This window comes from Anastrepha obliqua, chromosome 1 (genome assembly GCF_027943255.1).
Source record: "Anastrepha obliqua isolate idAnaObli1 chromosome 1, idAnaObli1_1.0, whole genome shotgun sequence".
NCBI lineage: Eukaryota > Metazoa > Arthropoda > Insecta > Diptera > Tephritidae > Anastrepha > Anastrepha obliqua.
Window position 1 is genome coordinate 135,960,988 of NC_072892.1, and position 8,133 is coordinate 135,969,120.

The window sequence follows — 8,133 nt, forward strand, 5'->3', positions numbered from 1 at the left end:
AGCGCAGACTTCAACTCAGAGCTCTTATTTATGAAGTTCGCATTTGTACCTGTGACTAACGAGTCCTTTGTTTATCTCAGCACAATTGAACGCAAGCACACCAATATTATCACAAATGAAGGTTTACGTAAAGGGTGGGTAGTCATGAGCTCAGTTTTAAATATGCCGAAATTTTCAAAAAATGAAGTTAAATATTTTTGCGCCCTTCCAGAAACCACAACCACTCGCCTCGTGCTCTTGATGTGTGTGAGTTTTTCTAGAAGTATGTGTCGGTTTTGTAGCCGTTGGTGTGTGACTCCTATTCGGAAGTGCGTGAAACACTAATGATGAAACAATTTTTTTCTAATAGCGGTCCCCTTTGGCAGGCAGTTCTGCCATGAAACCCTCATAAAACATCATTTGCCGTTCGGAGTCGGCCATGTCAAAATCTATCGTCCAAAAACAGCAACAATAGCAACACCAGAAATCGTAGAAAAAATACAGGATATCCTTTTGGAAAATCGTCGAGTGACTGAAAGAGATTTAGTAGAAGCCCTAGGCATCTCAATGGGCAGTATAAGCAATTTTGGGTTTCAGAAAGCTGTGTACACAACGGGTGTCGCATTCGCTAACAATGGAAGAAAATGAATGCGACTTTCTCAGCAACATTTAGAGAATTTTCGAAAGAATAAATTGGACTTTGTGCGTCGGTTCCTATGATCCTAAATCGAAATAAGAGGCTAAATAGTGGTGTGAACTTGGTTTTTCGGCTCCGAAACGAGTTCGGTTCCAGAAATTGGCCAAGAGGCCAGAAAGGTATTAGCATCAGGGGGTTATGTGAAGGCATTGGTCTACAGTAACAAACCGGCGACGATTTGTGAGCTCAGAGCCAATATTGAACGCGAAATTGCTGGAATTTCGGCCGATTTATGCAAAAGAGTGGTCGAAAATTGGGTTCAACGATTGGACTTCGTAAAACGTGCACGCGGTGGTCATGCAAAACAAATCGAATTTCGTACTTAAATGTATATGTTCAAACTCGATAATAAAAAAAAAATTAGTTAAAAAAGTCAAACCGTTTGTGTTTTGTTCAAAAAAGTTCAAAAGTTGAAGCGCTCTTACTGAAAAACCCTGTATTAGCATCAGTTTTTTTGATGCGAAAGGATTTCGTTTGTGGATTATTTGCAATCTGGTAAAATAATAAATTCTGAATATCATTGTAATGTTTAAGAGCAGTTGAAGGAATAAATTTGTGGAAAAATACTAAATTTGACACTGACTAAAATCCATGAATTAAAGTTAGAATTGTTGAAGCATCCACCGCATTCACCGGATTTAGCCCTTAGCAACTTCCATCTGTTCCCAGACCTAAAAAATTCAAGCGTGGAAAGTGTTTTTCATCAAATGATGAGATCATAACAGCTATGGAATCGTATTTTACAGCCCTCCCAGATTCTCAGTTCAGGGATGGAATTCATAAATTGGAACGAGAGCATTAAGGTTCAGGGAGACTATACTAAATATGGAAGTGTATTTCAAACCATAAAATTGTGTTTTCTCATCGAACCGCAAAACTCATTGACCTACCTAATATTATATATAAGTATATGATATATATGGTTTTCCGTTTTCCAAAAATGTTAATTTTGTTTGCCATCGAGTTGAAAATGTGCTCCATTAGGAAAAATTATATTTTTGCGCATCTATGCCGCAAGTTTTTACAAAAGTTGGTTCTATGCCAACGGAGTGCCTTGGATTTGGTTAATGACGGCTACTCAAGTGGGAATGCCATTTCCAAAAATATATAAATATTTACGCTCTTACAAACAGTTTTTAGGCAGAATTCTTCCAAGACTTAGCCGTTACTGTTTAGTTGCCCAGATTTACGGCGGCTTCATGTTCTCTGATCTAATTGTAGACCATCGCTAACAGTGGCAATATCAGAGTCAAGTGAAAGAAACAAACGCGAGCATAGCTTGATTTGACAATATTTCACAAATTCACGTAGCCGAGGCTTGGTTGATGCATTATCTCGATTGAAATTTCTTTTTGAAATACGCATTATATCACTAACACACCAGCTTTTCAATAACTTGAAACATTGCTTAAGCTTAAAGTGATACTGGGTTTGTGCCATTGTTTTTAACTGCGAAGCAACTGAGAGTTTGTCAGCATGTTACCGGCGGTTAGTCCACCCTTTATCTGTACTTGTGAATACATCATCATGTAATAGAGATACGTTTGTATGTATATGAGCTTTACCTGAGTTATTTTGTGCAAGATCGATAAAAAACATCCCTGCTTTAAACGAAATTCAAATACGCAGAGGGGAATTTCCACGAGCGCAGCAGGTTTATTTGTTGGTATTAAAATAGGGAAATTAATTGAATATCGTGAAAAATTCTGTGTAAGAACATCACAGACGCGTAAAAATCCTAAATGCTTGTAATCTTAAAATAATTAAAACTGGAAATTTATATTATTGGAAATCACGTTGCCTAACTGAGCTAAACTCCGATACATTCATAGTAGGCCCTTTTGATTCGCCACTTGACTGCTCCCTTGCATGTGAAAGCAACAGCAAAGTTGTCGGCCAGATTCGCTACTAGCGGGTGCGGTTTTACCTTAAGGTGAATTAAATATAGAAGGTCTTCCTGAAACCGTTAATAATATAGGGGTTTTCAGTAGAGCGCTTCAACTTTTGAACTTTTTTGAATAAAACACAAACGGTTTGACTTTTTTAACAAATTTTTTTTTTATTATCGAGTTTGAACATATACATTTAAGTATGAAATTCGATTTGTTTTGCATGACCACCGCGTGCACGTTTTACGAAGTCCAATCGTTGAACCCAATTTTCGACCACTCTTTTGCATAAATCGGCCGAAATTCCAGCAATTTCGCGTTCAATATTGACTCTCAGCTCACAAATCGTCGCCGGCTTGTTACTGTAGACCAATGACTTCACATAACCCCAAAACGGGACGGCTTGTTAAATGGACCGTAAAATGGACGTACTGCTCTTAAAGTAGCAGCAACAGAACGATTATTTTCATAAAAAATTTGCACGATTTGCAATCGTTGCTCAAGTGTGTAGCGTTCCATGATGAAATGTATACTAATGAAGTTTACAAATGACAAGCGAAAAATAAAAAATATTGCGTCGTTCGCCCTCCCTATCGGAAAAAAGTTGAAGCGCACCTATTGAATAACCCCAAAACAAACGAAGAAAACGAAGAAACTGAGGAGAATTTACATGTTTGTGAAAATTCAGTGAATGGTTTGGTAATATTGTGGTTTGTGACATTTGAACTAAACGAACTAATGAAAACGAAGTGCCGTCTTTGCAAACAATAATGCACAAAGATTTAGACTTATTTCCCTACAAAATTCAAATGGTTAACAAACTGAATGCAGCAGACTTGCCGATTCGCTTGGAATTTTGCCAGAAGATCCTGCAAATGGTGGAAGAAGACCAAAACATGTTAAACTGCCTTTTCATGTCTGATGAGGCCCATTTCGATTTAAACGGCAATGTGAACAAACAAAATTGTCGAATATGGAGTACTTCTAACCCACAGATACTCCACGAGACGGAATTGCATCCTCTTCGCGTGACAGTGTGGTGTGCGGTTTCTTCACGCTGTATTGTCGGGCCTTATTTTTTTGAAGAAAATGGTCACACCGTTACGGTTACTGGAGACCGTTATTTGAAAATGCTGAAAGAATTTTTCTATCCAGAACTACGCCGAAAGAGAATTCCTTTCAACTCTGTGTGGTTTCAACAAGATGGGGCAACGTCTCACATAGCCCAGACTGTTATGACAGAGTTGCGACGAAAATTTCCCAATAAACTGATTTCAAGAAACTCCGAATTTCGTTGGCCCCCCAGGTCGCCTGACCTTACTGCACCTGACTTTTTCTTGTGGGGTTTATGTAAACAAGAAGTTTATAAAACAAAGCCAACAAATTTGGATGAACTAACACAATCCATTCGGGCAACAATTGCGGCTATTCCTGTCGCAACTCTCAAAGCAGCAATGAACAACTTTTTACTAAGATGCCGCACTTGTGTCAACGAGCATGGGGGGCATTTAAATTCAATTATTTTTAAAACTAGTTAAGCTACATTTAATAAAATTTAATGACCTTCAACTTGAAAAAAAAAATAAATGAATTCCATACACTAAAAAAAAAGTTATTTGAGTTTCTTAATGTAGCGAAATTCATCAGCCACCCTGTATCATTGTTTGCAATTCCCATCTTGTATGCGTGTACCGCTAGCAAATTGTGGCCTGTCAGTATACCTACGATAGTTCTGCTGACCTTTCTATACAGGGCTAGTACGAATATAGCGTATTTATCTGCATTCTGTGTACACATGATTTTCGCGGTTTTACAAGTGGCTACATTACTCCACCTCCTGTCTATCCGTGTTTTCATGTTCGCAGCGATGTCAATGTATATCGTATTTAAAGGTTTCAGTATGCCGCTTTCTTGTTCGAATTGTCTGTAACCAGCGCTTTTGGCAATCTCATCTACAATTTCGTTTCCTGCAATGCGCTTATGTCCGGGTACCCAATAGATGTGTAACAGTCTGTCTGTGGCTAGTCTCTCTACGGCTTCCCTAAGAACATTTTTCGATGAAATTTCATATAAGTTCATTGGCGTGTGGCTTCCCAACAGATGAAGCTACACGCGTAATTTAAAAACGGTACTTCCTTTAAAAACACGCCTCGTATTTATGTTGGAGTTGCTCGATGTCCTTGCTAGTGCTACATCTGCATCCTTTCCTAGTTGCTGTTTCAACTTTGTGAACTATCTTTTGGTGTTCCCGTCATGTTCACACCTCTTGCAGTTGTTAGTTTTTAGTTTACAGTCAACAACAACATTGGGAAGAACAAGAACACAAAGAGTACCGACAGAGCACGAGCATCACAAGTAACGAGTTAAAGCAACAAACGTTGCCCCATATGAACGCAGTCTTACTATTTTTTTATTGTTCATTACGTGCTATCAAACAAATGTAATTTTCGGCAGCTCTTTTCCAGTGCTATCAACACATGTTTATTTATGCCAGTTGCTTCATCCATTCGCTACCCGCTAACGCTTGGCTAATAGAAGGCGCCTATTAACACAAACACTGTCAACATTTGTTTCTAATTAGCAGTATTTGTTCAATATTGACACCGTGACTGATTTATATTCGATTGAGCAGTAAATGTGTGGATGTGACAAGAAGGTTCAGATGTTAGAAACAGAGCACGTGTCCACAATGTGCAGAATCTATCATCCTGGGGTGCGTTCGCTATGGCAGCTGATTTGTATTTTTCTTGCGACTTCTTGTAGTGCCAAAGTGTCCTATCTCTTTGTTATCGAACGCATTTGCTTACATTCTTATTGATTATTCATTTTAATTAAAATCTGATAGGCAACAGTACTGCTGCTCAGATCACATTTTGTCTTATGGCCAGCTTTTTTGTAGAGGTCACTGGGTGAGCAACTAAAGGGTGTTTTTTTTAGAGGTTAGGTTTTCAAGATGAAATAAAACGTATATAATTTTATGTTATGGCCAAGAATTTAGCTTTATTATAAAGATAAGGGTTTGCCATTATGTTTTAAAAATGATTTCGGGCAAGTGGCCGCCGCGGCTGGCTCGAATAAATTCAAGCCGTGAGGCCCAATTTTCGACCACTTTTTGCAGCAATTGGGGCCGTATGTCAGCAATAACGCGCCGAATATTCTCTTCCAAGACGTCAATCGTCTCGGGCTTAGCTGCGTAGACAAGCGACTTCACATAGCCCCACAAGAAATAGTCCAGCGGTGTTATATCGCACGATCTTGGAGGCCACGCCACAGGTCCACGGCGCGAGATAATGCGCTCACCAAAAGTTTCCTTCAATAAATCGATTGTTGCGTTGGCTGTATGGCATGTAGCGCCGTCTTGTTGGAACCAAAGGTCGTCCACATCAACATCGTCCAATTCAGGCACGAAAAAGTCATTAATCATGGCTCTATAGCGCTCTCCATTGACTGTAACATTATGGCCGGCTTCATTTTTAAAGAAATATGGACCAATGATTCCCTCTGCCCATAGAGCACACCAAACAGTGACTTTTTGAGGATGTAACGGCGTCTCAGCAATGGCTTGTGGATTATGTTCACTCCAAATGCGACAATTTTGCTTATTGACATACCCATTCAACCAAAAGTGAGCTTCATCGCTGAACAAAAACCATTATTTTCGAATCGCGCGAACCGAACCATTATTTTCGTAATAAATTTGCACGATTTGCAAACGTTGTTCAGGTGTAAGTCTATTCATTATGAAATGGCAAACCAAACAGAGCATAAATCAAGTGACAGCTGTCAAAAAGACCATCTACGAAAAAAGTATTGCCAACTTGAAAACCTAACCTCTAAAAAAAACACCCTTTACATTGTGCGTATTTCGCAAACGGTTTTCGACTGAGAAGACCACAACCTAAATTTTGCGGGAAGTATTTTTGTGGAACATTTCATCTCTCCATCGACTCTTCAGCCGATCATTTCACATTTAAATATTCAAACACTCGTCCAATAAGTCGTTGTTCAGACGGCAACAAAGTGTCATTGCCTAATTTTTTTATAATATCATCAACACAATCTCAGTTTTTTCGCAAACATATCCCAAGTAACGTTAGCCCATCAGCTGACAAATTCGCTCAAAGCCGAATAAAGGTATGATAAAGAGCACACCACCATAACAACATACCCATGTATAAAGCCTTGAGCCTTTTGCCATTTTGTATATCCGTCCCACTTATGCCTTGGGCATGAATGTTCAAATTTTGGATGTTATACGAGCGTCGTTTGAAAAGTCCGTGCAAAGGCAGAGAGAAGACACTACTGACGCAAATTGAGGTTATGTTTATTGAGTAGCAGCTCTTGGAAGAGCACACACTAAGTTTCAGCCAGATGGGTCTATTTCTTTGTGTTTGACATTCATTTGAATCGAGGAAGTCGAGTGATTTTCCTTTTCCATCACTTCAACGCACCAACTAAAGCCTCAGCAGTTCTGGTCGCAAAATTAATGGATATATGGTTCCAACTCGTTGTATATCCCCACATGATGATATCAATACCCTCGTTATACGCCAACAATTGTACGCTCTTATAAAAAATTGTGCCTGAGCGATTAAGTTGGTTAAGAAAGTTACATGACAGCGAGTCACCTTGTCTGAAACCCACTTTGGTATTAAACGGCTCAGGGAGGTCTTTCCCAATTCTGACGGTGCTGCAGGTATTGATCAACGTCATTTTGCATAGTCGTATTAGTTTTGCAGGAATTAAATTCCAATCGTCAGGCATGCTTTCATCCAACCATATTTTGCATAGGAGCTGATCCATGCATCTTACCAGCTCCTCGGCGCCATATTTGAATAGCTCAGCCGGCAGTTCGTCGGCGCCCGCGGCTTTGTTGTTCTTTAGCCGCATTATCGCAATTCTCCCCTCGTCAGCGGAAAGACAATGCCGTCGTCAACGATTGGGGTATCGGGTTCTTCAAATTCTTTGTGATATGCGCAGCACTGACTCTTTAAAAAGCTCAAGAAGTGTTCCCTACACAATCCAAGAACAATTCAATTATTTGTTCTTAGAGGAAAACGCCCCGGTCTTGAAATCTTCTGTAAGTCGCCGAACTTTCTGGTAGATTTTTCGGGCGCTTTTCCTATCAGCCAGCATCTTAAGCTCCTCGCACTCACGTTTTTCGGATTCATTACATTGAAGTATTACCTTGCTTTCGAATGGCAGATGATTTTTATGAGCAGCTTTACCGTGACATACGCAAAAGTTTTGCCATTGCATTTGCGAAGGGCGGCCGCAATTAGATAAATGTTTTTCTTATATTTGGATATTCAATACTCTCAGTGAAAATTCAACTCAGGACACATTGCCTGTATGCCCAACAATAAGAGTATACCTCAGCTTGATATACTCAAACTTGTTAAATTTTCTACGATATATGGGTGCCTAGAGACTAATAATAAATTTCGAATGATATTTCAGCTCGAGAGTTGAATGGTCCTAATACTTTTCTCTGGTGGAATTATCATATTTGTATTTTATGATGAACTAATAGGACTATGAATAAGTTCGTGCGGTTTTACAACAGAT